Raw genomic sequence first — 18,916 nt, 5'->3', positions numbered from 1 at the left:
TAACTCTCTTTCCTTGTGTCGAATTCGTGCCGATGCCTAAGCCTGTTTTAATCGAAGTCCTACTTCCAAGTGAAAAGTACTAGTACTTTTGAACATCATTGATATGTATAATTTATGTTTTATCCATTTGATGTTTGCTTGGTGTCGTTAGAAGCCATACGCCCATACCACACGAATCATATAATTGCACACATTTTCAGTGATTTAAATCCAATGTTTTGAAGTTACCATGAGCTAATGAAATAAAGGAGCCAATCACTGGTGAAATTTCATAATTGCATAGTATTTTTTTTATTGATCTAATTGGTGTTTTAGTGCTGGATTTTCTTTGATTCTTGTTGTCCTCATATTGGATGATTTCGAAAGAATTCAAAAATAAGTTGTCTTCCTCAAAGATGACAAGAAAATCATAGCTGGCTTTGAAATGGGCATTATGGATTTTCGATGAGAATAGAAGATTTTTGTGACATTATCTTTAACTTCGTACACATGTCATCCACCTTAAAATATTGTGCATTGACATAAGAACCATTTATGTAGAAATGAAGAATCTGCAAATGGAGCTGTTGAAAAATATGAAAAAAAAAACACGCAAAAGGAGAAGATACGCGGATGCACTGAGCCAGCTGACTTGATGATAGAAGAAAACAGTCGAATACGGCATACTATTTGAATCAGAGAGCTTTTTAATTATACATTTTTTTCGGTGTTCTATCGTTGGATGTAATTGCAAGACATGGCATAAGATCAATTTTGGATTGAGACGAGTAGATCTTTCTGTGTGTTTTATTGTTCTTTTCACAGTTTAAATTTGATCTGCTTCTGTTCCAATTGTGATCTTTATTGATTTTGGAATTTTCACCCATCATACTTGGAATTTCGCCCCTGAAATTGTTGCTGGTTTTAACATTACGAGTCATTAATACTGCATCGCATTCTTGCTGTACAAATTCTTTAAAGGAGGAAAACTATGTAGCTTCTGGATTATGATATGTGTAAAATTTGCAAATGCCATCTTATATGAGTTCCATTTATTTCTTTGTATTATATATTTCATTTGTTTTGTCTTTATTTATGGTTATTTTGGCTTGAAGCTTGGGATAATCCAAAGAAGTGGTCTTGCATAAAAACTAATACATTTATCATAAAAACTATTACTTTAGATCAAAGAAATACTTTTTATTTTAAATTACACGTTATAATAATATTTTTAACATAAAACTATTACTTTTAATCAAAGAAATAATAATTTTTATGTCAAACTTGCATATGTTAAAAATAATATTTTTCACATAAAACTAATATTTTTATTATAAAAATAATACGTTTAATATAAAAAGTAATACGTATCACCGAAAATTTAATATTTTTTCTTTCAAATAACACGTTAGAAGTAATACTTTTAACATAACAACAAATACTTTTGATCAAAAACATTATATTTTTCAAAGAAAAAATAGTATTTTTTATGTCAAACTTCCATACATTAAATGTAATACTTTTCACATAAAAACTAATATTATTATCATAAACACTAATACTATTCAGAGAAAAAATAATACTTTTAATGTAAATTTAACATACGTTAAAAGTAAAATTTTTTAAATAAAAACTATTACTTTTGACAACAAAAGTAATACTTTTCACAGAATAAATAATATTTTTTAATGTCAAATTATCATACGTTAGAAATAATATTTTTCAAAAAAATAATACTTTTATCATAAAACATAATACTTGTAACATAAAAAGTAATACTCTTTATATCAAATTAATATACATTAAATGTATTAATTTTTATGATAAAAATATTAATTTTTATGTAAAAAGTATTATTTTTATGTGAAATAATATAATGTTTTTTTTTCATATAAAACGATATATATTTATACCGTATTGAAATTACTTTGGTACGGTTTATACCACCCATATTCTTGATCACGCTATTCTGTGTCGGGGGCATAGAGGTCATTTTCCAGCTTAACAAATTGACTCTAACCAGCTGCCGTCAACTACTGCTTTGAAACTGTCAACAATTCTTTATGACTTTGATCATATCAAACAACAGTGAAAATAATAACAAAAAAATCTCATATATATTTATTTTCGATTACTCAAAGTTGAAAAGCTGTTGTTTTTTGCCTAATTCCCACTTGATTTCCATCTTTGAATCCCGCAAGAAAAAGCGAATACTTATCCAATCTTGATCTTTCACGCGGAAGTAATTTCGATTTTCGTGATAGAATTCTGCAGAGAAACAGATTTTCATTCACTTCTTAGGTTTGTTTTCTTTTTGAAGTTCTGCAGGAGAAGCTAGCTATCGTTGGATACCAAGGTTTAATGGTATCGAAGTTTAGCTATTAAAGATGAAGACGCGACTACCTTTTCCACCAAAGTTGTGACCAGCTACCACTCGAGGAGTAGTATCATCTAAACCAAGCTAGTTGAAAGAACATATGAGGATAGTTAGACGAAAGAACAATAAGGAAACCAACTTCAATCCCTATCATCTAGATGGATAAATTAGAGATTCAAATAGTTTATTGAATAACCATACTACATGGAATACAGATGGGTTGATAGGACAAACTATTCTGCTATTGATTATAAGGTGGAGCCAGATTCAAAGTAACAATAGAAATGGTTGCAATCTTAGTGTCTCTGAAGTTGCATTTAGGCAAAATTTTGCATGCTGCTACTTAATGTGGAAGGCAAAGACAAAAACTTCATGACATGAGCAATAGTTTGAATTTACATCAGGCAAAGCGTTGCGTATCATTTGGGGAAATTGGAAGCTACCAATGAACAAACAAAAATACATGAGAAAACATTTAAGAAAAATATTTGTGCGCCTACCACAGAAACCAGATTATGTAATAAAAAAATAAAAGAAGCATCTCTAAACTAATCTTGTGAAATGCATACTACCTTTCTAAAAACTAAACAGCATCACGTAATGTTTGAGACACCAAATGACTGCCATTAGCTATCAAAAACCAGTGAGAGTAAAGAAATTCAACAATCCCAACCAAATAATGTTTAGCATTATCTCGATCCAGAGCTATAAATTGACATTTTATACTATATAATAGCGTCAACATGTTCAAACGGAACAGCAGAACTTATACCATGAAAACACTTCAATGTTCAGTCAACCTATCATAATCCATCAAAGTAACCAATAAAAAATCATATTTCCAGCTATAAAGAGCATAATATAACCAAATCCTCTTGTTGTTAGCAATTTCCAATAAAATGACAAATTTGATATTTTTTCTAAAAAAAAGCCTGTTAAAATGCTAAGCTAACGTTATTTTGGCCAATTTCCAGCTACTGCTCACTAGCAAAATTCGAAAACAAAAGCATAAAATCTCTTTTAACAAATGAAAAAGACAATACGTAATAGGTTTGAACTTTGAAGCATAATCAAGATACCAAACAACAAGCTTACTGCTTACATGCTGGCAATCCGCTTCTTTAATGGCCATTTCCTGGTAAAAGGCATTTCCAAAAGCCACCACCATTCTTTAAATTGGGATTCAAGTTGGATGATTTTCTGAGAAATAAAATATCTTATTTAAAAATTGAGAGCTCCGAAGCATTAACTAGCCGGAGAATCCATCAAAGAATGATATAATATATAAAGTTTAAATGGATTGATCGTGATGAATCATAGACACACACATAAAGAACAATCATGATCATTGGTTCTTATAATCATGAAAATCACAATCAACCAGATATATATTTATACATAAACACACGCATATATATGTTGTAAACAAAAGAAAAGCGAAACAAACATGTTTCCCCATTTGAAGTGGAGTTCAAGAACAAGGCGCTCTTCATGAGGGGACAACTTTCCCCTTTTGAGGCCAGGATGCAAGTAATCAACCCCAACGCAACCTGCAACTTTTCCCACTTCTTTTCAAATCTGAGACAACAAAAATCAATTTTCAAAGTGAATCTTTTTGGGCTCTCCAAAAAATACCGATCCATGCCCAAAACAAGCCAACCGAAAGAGCGGATCACCCGCCACCTTCAAACCTGAAACATTAGCAATGAAATTCCATCTTCTATCACCAAACAAGTTGATGTACAATACAAGCTGGGCATCTTCTTCTTCTTCTGTCCACGACCCTTTTCTCGTCTCACGATCTAATTTCTTTATTTGACTGTATCTGCTGTCTCTTTTCATGCTCTTCTGAGTCACCAGAAGCTTGGGATGGTAACGAAGGAAAGAATTGAAATCTGTCTGAGTTTGAAAGATCAAACGAACAAAATAGATACCAGAAATACGACTATTACATCGATTTGAATCCTGAAACATAAGAACCCTGAATTTGTTCAAAATTATGGAAAAAACAACTAGAAATGGACAAAAAAATTGAGAAACAGATGAGTAGAGAAGAGACTCACATGCGCTGCAAAAAGATTCACGAGAGAGCAATGTATAATCGGCCTTGAGCTTTCAATTTGACAGACCAAGAGTTTCGCGAGAGTGAACAAAAATTGGCTCAGCCCCGGGTTCGAGAGAGAAACGGAGAATATGACCAAACAAAGAAGATCCGATTAAAACTAATTGGATAATTTTATTTTTTGGGTTGACCCGTTTCATTGTGAAACAGTTTCACAGGAGTGTTACTCTATTACTAATATACATATAACTTATCACATCTCATTCCACATTTTTCTCATCATATTATTTATCCATATATTAACTATTTATTTTACATCAATCAAATCATTAATTATTTATCTCACATCAATCAAATCATTGAACTTAAATTACTATATTACCTCTTATAAATAATATAAATTTTATTTTATTTATTATTAAAAGAACAAAATAGTCATTTAACATTTTTATATAAAATTTAATCAATCAAATCAAATAAACTATAATCTATCAATCAAATTCAATACTATTTTAACATCATTTTTTATTTATTTTTTATTACATTATATTACTTATCTATATATTACTTATACCATACCTCAAACCAAACGGTGCCTAAAAGCCTATGTAATTTTAGGAACGATATAAAAAAAATTAATTTAAGAGAAAATTACAAATTTGATCATATATATTTGGCTCTATGTTTTGATTGTTTATCATTATATTTCAATATTACTTTTGCATCATTTCATTTTCGACAATTTTAATATTTTTCCATAAGAATATTGATATGAAATTGTGCATATTCTACTTCCCCAAAAAAAAAATTTGTGCATATTCGTGTTATGAAGTGACTCGAGTTCCATTTTATTTAGATAAGCTATATTTAAGATAATTAAGCAAATCAAAATAATTATAAACGAGTTAGTTCGTAATCACTAAATTGAGATGGGAGCGCACGAAGAGATCGGAGCATCCAAGGAGTAGTTCGGACAATCCAAAGAGGTCAAATCATTTGAAGTGTGTTCAGACCTTCCGAAGTCATAATGCCAACGAGATGACTTATATATCAAGAGTGCACGAACACGTATCAGTTCACACTTTCAAACTCGAAGCTCATACCTTCTGAAACCGAGACGAAAATAAATATTAAATGAACTTAGGAGAAACTTGCCGAACTGCCAACCACGCAATCTAGTTCCCTTTGAAAACAAGGCAAATTTACGTGGAAACTACAACTGAGCAACATATTTAATACTGTGGATTAAGCGTACAAATGACTTCTTTGTGTAGTTGCATCTTTGTGGAAATTTGAGAATGAAAGTAACATTGGATTGAAGAAGAGTAACAGTAAGATGAATTCTATATTACACCGGTCTTACTGGTGAGAGTCCATGTTTTTATGGTCGTCGAGTGAAATTCATTTGGTATGATATTTTTTTTCCCGCATAAATATATGTTGGTCCCAGGTGCGGCATCACGAGATAAAAACTATGAAAATTGAAGAATAAAATAGACACCAAGATTTACGTGGAAAACCCCCCAAAAATTATTAGGGTAAAAACCATGGGCAAGATCAAAAGATTCCACTATAATATTTGGAGAATTACAACCTCTTTCTGTGTTTCCAAAGAGACATTCACTCTCTTATACAGGAGAAAACCTATCTCACAAATATATATAAAAATAATTAAGGAAAGAGGAGAACTCAAGAATCTGAGAAATGAACTTGAGATGGGATGATTTCGAATGCTGGGAATGCATCTATTTATAGATGCCAAAATCTGAACCTCAGGTGTGAATACGCGTGAAGGAAAATCAGAATGAAATTGCCTTCAGCTACACGAATTTTCTTCAGCTGCACATGGAATTTGACTAAATGCATATGAATGCATTATTTATGTCACTTGCCAACATTTCTCCCACTTGGAGATTTGATTGAAAATCAAACACATCTCCACACATCCTTTCAAACTTGTCATTCCTGTTGCTTACGTTTCTGCTAGGCCACTTGAGGATCTACACCACTCAAACTTATATGTGTTCACTGGCTTGGTCAGAAAATCAGATATGTTATCCTTCGTATGGATCTTCAGCATGTCCACACTTCCTTTCTCTACTACTTCTCGTACAAAGTGAAATTGAACTCCAATGTGTTTAGTCCTGGAATGAAAGGCTGGGTTCCTTGCAATGTGCAAGACACTTTGACTGTCACAAAATAGAGGAATCTTTTTTTGTTTGTGCCCAAGCTCCTCCAATAACCTTTTAATCCATATTGCCTCCTTGCAAGCTTGAGTAGCTGTCATGTATTCTGTCTCCGTTGTAGATAATGCCACAACTGTTTGCAGTTTTGAAACCCAGCTGACTGCACCTCCTGCAACTGTAAACACATAACCAGTAGTAGATTTTCTCTTATCTGGATCACCTATGTAGTCTGAATCCACATAGCCCCTGAGTGTAAAATCTGATCCTCCAAAACATAATGCAGCTTCCGAGGTACCTTTAATGTATTTAAGGATCCTCTTAACCGTACTCCAATGCTCTTGTCCAGGATTCGCCATATATCTACTGACTGCTCCCACTGCTTGTGCAATGTCTGGTCTTGTACAAATCATAGCAAACATTAAACTTCCTACTGCTGATGCATACGGTACTCGAGACATCTCCATCTTCTCTGCTTCACTGCTAGGACACATCTCAGAAGATAACTTGAAGTTAATAGGAAGAGGGGTTGAAACTGACTTACTATCTTGCATGTTGAAGCGCTGCAAGACTTTCTTCAAATAATTTTTTTGGGAAAGCCAAATCTTCCTATTGCTTCTGTCTCGGTAAACTTGCATCCCTAGAATCTTGTTTGTTGGTCCCAAGTCCTTCATATCAAATTTCCTAGCCAACTGTGTCTTCAATTCTTGGACCCGATCTTTGTTGGGGCCTGCTACCAACATGTCGTCCACGTACAACAGCAAAATGATATAATCATCATTACCAAACCTCTTGAAATACGTACAAGGGTCTGCACTGAGTCTGTTCTACCCAAGGCTCATGATATAGGAATCAAATCTCTTGTACCAACACCTCGGCGCCTGTTTGAGACCGTACAGAGATTTATTCAACCTGCAAACCAAGTTCTCTTTGCCTTTTTCTGCAAAACCTTCTGGCTGAAGCATATAGATTTTTTCTTCAAGATCGCCATGAAGAAATGCTATTTTCACATCTAGCTGTTCCAAATGTAGGTCAAACACCGCACACAATGCCAATACTACTCTGACTGTTGAAAGTCGAACCACAAGAGAAAATATCTCATTGAAGTCAATTCCTTCTTTCTGAGCGTACCCTTTGACAACCAATCTCGCACGATACTGCTCCACTTGGTTATTGCCATCACGCTTGATCTTATAGACCCATCTGTTACCGATAGCTTTCCTTCCTCGTGGTAGTGTAACAAGATCCCAAGTTTTGTTTCTGTCCAATGCTTCCAATTCTTCCTGCATCACTGTCATCCACAGGGATACATCCGAGCTTTGAGTAGCCTCATGGAAACTCGATGGCTCACCATCCTCTGTTAATAGACAATATGCAATGTTGCTTTCAGTGACATAATCTGAAAGCCAACCTGGTGGTCTTCTCTTTCGAGTTGACTGCCTCACTTTGGAAACCTCTGACTCAACTGGTTCTTGTTCCTCGTGCTCTGGTACTGCTTCACAAGAAACTTGATCTTTGTCTGTCTTATTTTCCACATAAATGATAGTAGTTTCTGAATTCAGTGTGCCTTTGTCTCCCTTCACTTTATCTTCCTCGAAGATAACATCTCTGCTGATGATAAGCTTGTGGACAGTAGGATCCCACAAGCGAAACCCCTTTACTCCATCAGCATAGCCCAAGAAGATACACTTTCTGGATTTGGAATCCAACTTTGATCTTTCTTGTTCATTGTACAACACGTACACCGGACTTTCAAATGACTTCCAAATGTATGTAACCGAGAATAATCAGCTGGCTTGCCAGTCCACACCTCCATTGGAGTCTTCAAATCAATCGCCACTGAAGGAGAATGATTGATAATATAAGAAGCGGTTTTGACTGCTTCTGCCCAAAATGACTTTGGTAGACCCGCAGTACTCAACATGGCCCTTGTTCTATCCAACAAAGTTCTGTTCATCCGCTCTGCCACTCCATTCTGTTGAGGCATGTAAGCCGTCGTGAACTGTCTTTTGATGCTCTCATGCTGACAGAATGCATCAAATTCATCACTGGTATATTCTCCTCCATTGTCAGTCCTCAAACACTTGATTTTCTTATCAGAATCAAGTTCAACCGCGCTTTGAAAACTTTTAAGACTTCAAAAACATCTGACTTCTTCTTGATTGGATACACCCAACATGTAGTAACCCAGATACCATTTTAAGATAATAATATGTTAAACATGATTAAGGGTTGGTATTTAACCAATTTCGGAGTGTTATTGGACTTCAGAAGTAAAATTTGGGCTTTTTCATTTTGGGCCGGATAGTAAGTTCCGATCCCAGATAGTAAGCTCCGATCCCGGATAGTAAGCTCCGATCGGAACGGAAACTCCGATCCTGGAACGGAAGTTCCGATCCCCAGCTGTCAAAAATGATCGATGACTCAGTCGCGAGTTTTGACAAGTGTCGGTCATAGAGCAGATCGGAAGCTCCGATCGTAGATCGGAAGTTCCGATCCTGGCATGGCAGACATGCACGCAATGAGCTGGATCGGAAGCTCCGATCCCGAAATCGGAAGTTCCGATCCTGGCCGAGAAATTTGGCTATAAAAAGGGCCGTTCAGAGTTCATTTTCAATTACGAATTCCCGAGTTTCCTTCTTCAGTTATATAGTGTGAGATATACACTTGAGAGCCCTATCGGTTATAATAGAGGTTCTGGAATAACCAAGGTGTGGTTATAGTCATCCGGGACTAGCGACTCCAAAGGGCTAACTACGGACGAAGGTATGGTCAGGGAATCTATTTAAGTTTTGGGAGTACTTATTAGCTTAGTTAAGGCTTATAGAATTTATGTAGTGATACGGTGAACTTTTGAATATAGGCTTGGAACCTAGGATCTATTATACTTGAACTAGCCTAGAGGTACGTACACATTGACTGAGATTGCCAGCGAGTATACATGTTTATATGTTGCATTTATTTGGCATTATTATATGGCATGATGTATGATTTACCGTTTTCTATACTCATATGTCATGTGCATATACACGTTGAGCATATACCTTGTTATACCTGACTATAGAGCCGCTCAGCTCTATACTCGATAGTCTGTCACTGAGAGTACCGCGACGGCGGGGGCATTTATGTCTGTCTACTCTGGTGTACTAGACGAGTGTGGTTGCACCCAGAGGTTGATCCATGCGGTGGCAGCACTCATATGGCGCCGGTTCTGAGCATGACTTTTCAGATGACCCTGTACCAGTCATCATGTTGCATGCATTATATACATATGTTTACTCATGTCTATGTACTGGGCGTAGCGCTCACGTCCTAGTTGTTATCTTGGACACCCTATTCCATGGGGCAGGTCGCAGGATGGACGTAGCTGGTAGTTCAAGGCAGGACTAGGGAGCAGGATCTTTGAAAGTTTTTATACAGCACGATTTATTAGTTGTATAATGTTTACTGGTTAAGAATTTCGATATGGTTGTATCATTACAGATTTAAGCCTGGATTATATTACTAAGCTGATATGTAAATTATGGATTATGTTTCCGCGCGTTTTTACTCTGTTAAGTATTTTGCTGTATTAAGTTTAATGCATGCTATTAGTTGCCAGTTAGTAGGTGATTCCATGTAGGGTCACTACATTTTTGGTATCAGAGCATGCATAGATTTTGGGATTAGTACTTGGGATTTAGTTTAGTCTTGAGTAATTCTTGCGCATTTGGGGTTTTAATGTGCAATTCTTTTCAGGATATGGCTGACGAGAGTCACGGTAGTGTTGGCCAGGGAGGTGGTCATCATCATCGTCATCACCGCCATCATGATGATCAACATCTTCATCATAAGGGTAGACGTCGCTACTCTATCAATAAGTTCATGCAAGTAGGACCGAAACCCTTGGTGGGAGGCGAGAATCCTGAACAGGCGAGGAGTTGGATGTCTAAACTCGAGAGTACTTTTCGTGCTTTCGATTGTACTGAGGATCAGAAATTGGAAGTTCTAGAATTCGTTCTAGAGGATAGAGAACGTTTTTGGTGGGATGCCAAAGCTGCTCAGGCACGTACTGAGAGAGGACATGTGACTTGGGGGGATTTCTGTCGGGAGTTCCAGAAATTGTATTTTCCTCCGGCTGTTCGCCAAGCACGATCTATGGAGTTGCTTACTCTGAGGCAAGGATCAATGACTATTGATCAATATCAGCAACGATTTCTTGATCTGCTACCTTTCAGTCCTCATATTAATGAGAGTGATGCATCGAAGTACGATATCTTTTTACAAGGTTTGAACCAAGATATCTACTCTCAGGTTGTCGTCTGTGATGACCCGGTATCTTTTGAGACTTTGGTGAACCGTTGCCGTCTTGTGGAGACTAGCAACAGGCGTGCACAATTGATGATGCCAGCACAGCCTAGTAGATCTTTTGAGCCTCGAGCTCAATCTGTTGTGCAATCCGGACCTACGTCTTCTTCTACTCCTACTACTTCATCTGGATCTCGTGGTTCACGAGGTATGTTCCGTTTTGGAAAGAAGAAGAAGAAGGAGGAGTTTTGTAGCCATTGTGGTGGGAAGCATCCTGCAGCTTCATGTCGGAGAGCTACTGGTGCTTGTTATATTTGCGGTCAGCAGGGACATCTGCGGAGAGATTGTCCTCAGCACATGGGTTCTGCTAGTGGATCGGGATCCCAGGTTGGATCTCAGGCATCTACTTTTCCACGTCAGCAGCCAGCACCACAGAGTTCTTCTGGTTATCGTCCCCAGACTCAAGGGCGGGTGTTTGCTCTGTCTCAGGAGCAGGCTACTGAGGGAAGCGATCGCATGTTGGCAGGTAACTTCTTGTTATGTGGTATTCCTGCACTTGTATTAATTGATACTGGAGCATCGCATTCCTTTATTTCTAGTCGCTTCGTTAAGAGACATAGATTACCTTATGTATCATTAGATATGGATTTAGTTGTATCTACTCCGTTGGAGCAGAAGGTAGTAACTAAGCGTCTAGTGATGGGTTGCCTTCTGGAGTTTGAGGGTAATGTTTTATCGGCTAATTTGATGATATTAGCGATGACGGATTTTGACTGTATCTTGGGAATAGATATGCTGACTTTGTATCACGCTACTGTGGATTGTTATCAGCGTCTGGTACAGTTTCATCCCGTTGAGGGTGATAGTTGGTACTTTTATGGTGAGGGTGCGCGACCTCCGATGCCACTTGTTTCGGCTCTGAAGGCATGTCATGTCTTGGAGTCAGGTGGGGAGGGCTACCTCATCTATGCAGTTGATATGTCCATGAGTAGTACGTGTATTGATCAGCTACCGGTTGTCAGCGAGTTTCCTGACGTATTCCCTGATGAGATTCCTGGTTTTCCTCCGGTTCGAGAGGTTGAATTTGGTATTGATCTAGTACCAGGAACTACGCCTATATCCCGAGCACCTTATCGTCTGGCACCGTCAGAGATGAGGGAATTGAAACAGCAGTTGCAAGATCTACTTGATAAAGGATATATTCGTCCGAGTGTTTCTCCATGGGGAGCACCTGTTTTGTTTGTCAAGAAAAAAGATGGATCGATGCGATTATGTATTGATTACAGGCAGTTGAATCGTGTCACCATCAAGAATAAGTATCCTTTGCCGCGGATTGATGATCTGTTCGATCAACTACAGGGTACTTCTGTTTATTCGAAGATAGATCTGAGATCTGGATACCATCAGATGCGGGTACGAGACTTAGATATATCTACGACTGCTTTCAGGACCAGATACGGGCATTATGAGTTTCTGGTAATGCCATTCGGTTTGACGAATGCACCGGCAGTCTTTATGAATCTGATGAATCAGGTATTTCGAGATTATCTGGATAGATTTGTCATCGTCTTCATAGATGATATTCTTGTCTATTCTCATGACAAGGATGAGCATGCACAGCATTTGAGGATTGTTCTACAGACATTACGAGATAAGCAGCTATATGCGAAATTAAGCAAGTGTGAATTCTGGCTTGATCGGGTAGTATTTCTCGGTCATGTGATTTCTAATGAAGGGATATCTGTTGATCCTAGTAAGATAGAGGCAGTGCTGAACTGGTCTCGTCCGACGACGGTTGCTGAGATTCGTAGTTTCTTGGGTCTAGCGGGATATTACCGTCGGTTCATCGAGAATTTTTCACAGTTGGCCAGGCCTTTGACTCAGCTTACACGGAAAGATGTTGCCTTCATTTGGTCCTCGGATTGTGAGGAGTCATTTCACGAGCTGCGTAGACGTCTTACTACTGCACCTGTGCTAGCTCTACCTTCTGGATCAGGAGGTTATGTTGTCTATACTGATGCCTCTGGTCAGGGGTTAGGATGTGTTTTGACACAGCATGGACATGTTATTGCCTATGCTTCTCGACAGTTGAAGTTGCATGAGAGTAATTATCCAGTGCATGATCTCGAGTTAGCCGCCATTGTATTTGCGCTCAAGATTTGGAGACATTATCTTTATGGCGAGAAATTTGAGATATTTACGGATCACAAGAGTTTGAAGTATTTATTCACTCAGGCAGAATTGAATATGCGACAAAGACGCTGGATGGATCTCCTGAAGGATTATGATTGTGAAATCAAATATCATCCAGGTTCTGCTAATCTTACTGCTGATGCCTTGAGTCGGCAGGTGAGACTGTCTGCACTTCAGACTAATGAAATATCTCATATGATTCAAGAATGCTGTTCATTGAGTTTTACGCTCAAGCACAAGAAAGGGAGGAATGGGATTCGTTTGTATACTATTCTATCTGAGCCGGTATTGTATTCTCGGATCAGAAATGCTCAGATATCTGATGTTAAGACTCAGCGATTGGCACGTCTAGCCAATGGAGTTAATACATCTGGATTCCATTTTCAGGCAGATGGTTTATTGTGCCTATCCAATAGAGTGGTTGTACCTAATGTTGCGGAGCTCAGGAATGATATTCTATCTCAAGCTCACAGGAGTCGATTATCAGTTCATCCTGGAAGTATGAAAATGTATAAGGACTTGCGAACTAGATTCTGGTGGAAGGGGATGAAGCAAATTGTGTATCAATTTGTTTCGAGATGTTTGGTTTGTCAACAGGTCAAGGCTGAACATCGACGACCAGGTGGATTACTGCAGAATCTTGAGATTCCCGAATGGAAGTGGGAGCACGTGACTATGGATTTTGTCACCCACTTACCTATGACATCACGTCAGTGTGATGCTATCTGGGTCGTTGTTGACCGTTTGACGAAATCAGCACACTTTATTCCTTATAACCGGGAGTATTCTTATGATCGCATGGCACGCTTATATATTCAGGAGATTGTGCGATTACATGGGATTCCAGTGAGTATCGTCAGTGATAGAGATCCGCGATTTACTTCATATTTTTGGGGTAGTTTTCAGCAGGCGTTGGGTACCACTCTGAGTTTGAGCACTGCGTATCATTCGGAGACTGACGGGCAGTCAGAGCGCACTATTCGTACGCTGGAGGATATGCTACGTTCTTCTGTCATGGATTTTGGCTTATCTTGGCAGGATCAGTTACCTTTGATTGAATTTGCCTACAATAACAGTTATCATCGTAGTATTGATATGTCACCATTCGAGGCATTGTATGGTCGACGGTGTCGTACTCCGTTATTCTGGGATGAAGTCGGGGAACGGCAAGTCGAGGGTCCTGAATTGGTGCAGCAGATTGTAGACAAGGTAGATTTGATCAAGCATAGGATAAAAGTTGCTCAAGATAGACAAGCCAGTTATGCGAATATTCGCCGCAGGCCACTTCAGTTTGAGCCTGGTGAATATGTTTTTCTGCGAGTATCACCTTTCAGGAAGGTGATGAGATTTGGTGTGAAAGGCAAGTTGTCTCCTCGTTACATTGGGCCTTTCCAGATACTGGAGAAGATCGGAGATGTTGCTTATCGTTTGGCTTTACCGCCATCTCTTTCCAGTATACACAATGTTTTTCATGTGTCGTTGCTTCGACAGTACATAGCTGATGAATCTCATGTGATTCAGTCTACTAATATTCAGCTAGAGCCAGATCTGTCTTTTGTTGAACGACCAATCTGTATCCTAGACAGGAAGGAGAAAGTTCTTCGGAACAAGACTATACCACTTGTGATGGTACAGTGGCAGCGCCGAGGCGTTGAAGAAGCAACTTTGGAAACTGAGAGTCGTATGCGAGCAGAATATCCTGAGTTGTTTGCTTTGTATTTTTGATTACCATATAAGATGTAATTCTCGTTGTTGTAATAAGACATGGTTTGATGTTTCATATTGTATCTTTGATTTATCTTTAGATGTTATTTCGCGGACGAAATATCTAAAGGTGGGGAGAATGTAGTAACCCAGATACCATTTTAAGATAATAATATGTTAAACATGATTAAGGGTTGGTATTTAACCAATTTCGGAGTGTTATTGGACTTCAGAAGTAAAATTTGGGCTTTTTCATTTTGGGCCGGATAGTAAGTTCCGATCCCGGATAGTAAGCTCCGATCCCGGATAGTAAGCTCCGATCGGAACGGAAGCTCCGATCCTGGAACGGAAGTTCCGATCCCCAGCTGTCAAAAATGATCGATGACTCAGTCGCGAGTTTTGACAAGTGTCGGTCATAGAGCAGATCGGAAGCTTCGATCGTAGATCGAAAGTTCCGATCCTGGCGTGGCAGACATGCACGCAATGAGCTGGATCGGAAGCTCCGATCCCGAAATCGGAAGTTCCGATCCTGGCCGAGAAATTTGGCTATAAAAAGGGCCGTTCAGAGTTCATTTTCAATTACGAATTCCCGAGTTTCCTTCTTCAGTTATATAGTGTGAGATATACACTTGAGGGCCCTATCGGTTATAATAGAGGTTCTAGAATAACCAAGGTGTGGTTATAGTCATCCGGGACTAGCGACTCCAAAGGGCTAACTACGGACGAAGGTATGGTCAGGGAATCTATTTAAGTTTTGGGAGTACTTATTAGCTTAGTTAAGGCTTATAGAATTTATGTAGTGATACGGTGAACTTTTGAATATAGGCTTGGAACCTAGGATCTATTATACTTGAACTAGCCTAGAGGTACGTACACATTGACTGAGATTGCCAGCGAGTATACATGTTTATATGTTGCATTTATTTGGCATTATTATATGGCATGATGTATGATTTACCGTTTTCTATACTCATATGTCATGTGCATATACACGTTGAGCCTATACCTTGTTATACCTGACTATAGAGCCGCTCAGCTCTATACTCGATAGTCTGTCACTGAGAGTACCGCGACGGCGGGGGCATTTATGTCTGTCTACTCTGGTGTACTAGACGAGTGTGGTTGCACCCAGAGGTTGATCCATGCGGTGGCAGCACTCATATGGCGCCGGTTCTGAGCATGACTTTTCAGATGACCCTGTACCAGTCATCATGTTGCATGCATTATATACATATGTTTACTCATGTCTATGTACTGGGCGTAGCGCTCACGTCCTAGTTGTTATCTTGGACACCCTATTCCATGGGGCAGGTCGCAGGATGGACGGAGCTGGTAGTTCAAGGCAGGACTAGGGAGCAGGAGCTTTGAAAGTTTTTATGCAGCACGATTTATTAGCTGTATAATGTTTACTGGTTAAGAATTTCGATATGGTTGTATCATTACAGATTTAAGCCTGGATTATATTACTAAGCTGATATGTAAATTATGGATTATGTTTCCGCGCGTTTTTACTCTGTTAAGTATTTTGCTGTATTAAGTTTAATGCATGCTATTAGTTGCCAGTTAGTAGGTGATTCCATGTAGGGTCACTACACAACATCTCCTAGAGAAATCATCAATAAACGAGACAAAATATCTCGCTCCTCCTAGGGATACCACCGGTGCTTGCCAAACATCAGAATGAATCAGCTCCAATATGCCTTTGCTTTTGGCAGTAGATGTGCCAAACTTTAATCTGTGTTGTTTACTGGTAACACAATGCTCACAAAAGGGTAGAGTCACTTTTGTAAGCCCCGACAACAGCTTCCGTTCAGAGAGAATCTTCATTCCTCGTTCTGACATATGGTACCTATGGTGCGAATAGTACCATCAAACATTTTAATTATACACTGTTTCTATCGTCAGAGTGATTAGCGCAAGCAACAACAATTAAAGCGTTAAATAGTGGATAATTCCAAAGTACAACAAATTCAATCGACAGAATACAACCGACGATAGAAACAGTGTATAATTTTTTATACAACCAAATCGAAACTAGGGTATCAAAATCGCTAACAAACTACCTCTGCACGGTAGCAACCTTAACCCTTCTGGGAACCACCGGGATCGTCCAGCCTTAGACCTGACCCGCCAAAAGGTGTCCCAAAACACGAAACATAAAGGGCGTGAACGACTACGCTCAATACGGAAGCAATGATATAAATACAAATATGAGCATGCACATGACTTTAAAAATCAGGGTTAAATCACTTTACTCATGGCGCCTGGAATACACAGTACCGGCAAGAGAGCGACTCTGCGTGGTACTCGTATATTCCCAAGACACGAATCCTCAGGAAGAATCGCCTCGACTGATGGAAACTGTCATGACTCACATCATACCCGATGCAGTCTCCGTAAAAACATATGCATGTGCTAAAAACAGTAAAACATAGCCAATACAGCACATACATCATGCATCACACACATATGTATAAATATCATGCTGGCTATCTCGGTCAGTACTTACGTACCTCTAACACTGCAGGTCAACTCCTAGCACACCCGTCTAGGTCCAAAGCCTACAAGTCTGCTCTACTGCGTCTACACATGCAAAAGTCCATGCATCACTATAAACGCTCTAAAAGCCTTAACTAAGCTATTTCATACTCCTAAATATTTTTAGGAAGCCAAATTATACCTTCGTCCGTCGTCAGCCCGCTGGTGTATAATCACCTCAAAACTTAGGCACACCTCCGCTACGACGCCGGGATCGCTAGGCAACTTCCGGATTCCCAATAGGATGCCTAGAACTCCGTAGATCTAAGTAAGAAGGTTCGAAAACCAGAGGAAAGGAGGGGAAATCGGTGCACAGAATGAGGGCTCGGACCCCTTATTTATAGACGGCGATCGGAACGTCCGATCCCTCATCGGAATGTTCGATCACGAACGGAGCGTCCGATTGTGACATCGGAATGTCCGATGTCACCTCACGTGCATAAGCAGTGACGTCATCTTGCTGACGTCGGTGATGACGCCAGCCCTAGCCAGAACGGAACGTCCGATCCTCCAACGGAACGTCCAATCTAGATCGGAGCTTCCGATCTGTGCTTCGGAGCTTCCGATCCACTTCGGATAATTTTAGGCAAAATTTAGTAATTAATTTCCTTAATTACCTTGATTAATTGCGGGTCACTACATTCTCCCCACTTAAGAAATTTCGTCCTCGAAATTACATTTTAAGGAAAACATAGTACGCAAAAATCATTGCTCTTATTACAACTGAACAATATACATTCGATACAACAGAGTACAAAATCTTAAAACAACTCGGGGTGCTCGGCTAACATCCGACTCTCCAACTCCCAAGTAGCTTCCTCTGTACCTCTGCGTTGCCACTGTACCATAACCAATGGTATTCGCTTGTTACGAAGTACCTTGTCCTTCCTGTCAAGAATCCGCAGGGGTTTCTCCACATACGATAGATCCCGATCTACCTTTACCCCGGTCGGATGCAAAATATGTGACTCGTCCGCCACATACTGCCTCAACAAGGACACGTGGAACACATCGTGGATCTCCGAAAGATTCGGTGGCAAGGCTAGATGATAAGCCACGTCTCCAACTTTCTCGAGAATCTCGAAAGGACCAATAAATCTTGGTGACAACTTACCCTTGAGACCAAACCTCATCACCTTCCGGAAAGGTGATACACGCAAGAATACATACTCTCCTTCTTCAAAATAAAGTGGCCTGCGGTGAGTGTTCGCGTAGCTAGCCTGTCGATCCTGGGATGCCTTAATCCTGCGTCGGACCAATTCTACTGCATCAGTCATCTGCTGAATCATCCGAGGACCTTCCACCTGCCGCTCACCAACCTCGTCCCAAAACAAAGGTGTACGACAACGACGTTCATAAAGAGCCTCAAATGGTGCCATGCCAATGCTGCTATGGTAGCTATTGTTATAAGCGAACTCCACCAATGGCAAATGATCGTGCCATGCTGGGCCAAAATCCATTACGGTAGCTCGAAGCATGTCCTCGAGAGTACGGATAGTCCTCTCCGATTGTCCATCAGTCTCTGGATGATACGTTGTGCTCAAACTCAAAGTGGTACCAAGAGCACGCTGAAAACTCCCCCAAAATCTTGAG

This window comes from Henckelia pumila, chromosome 1, assembly GCF_033568475.1.
Source record: "Henckelia pumila isolate YLH828 chromosome 1, ASM3356847v2, whole genome shotgun sequence".
Taxonomy (NCBI): Eukaryota; Viridiplantae; Streptophyta; class Magnoliopsida; order Lamiales; family Gesneriaceae; genus Henckelia; species Henckelia pumila.
The sequence above is the reverse complement of the archived record's forward strand: the minus strand, read 5'-3'. Positions refer to the sequence as shown.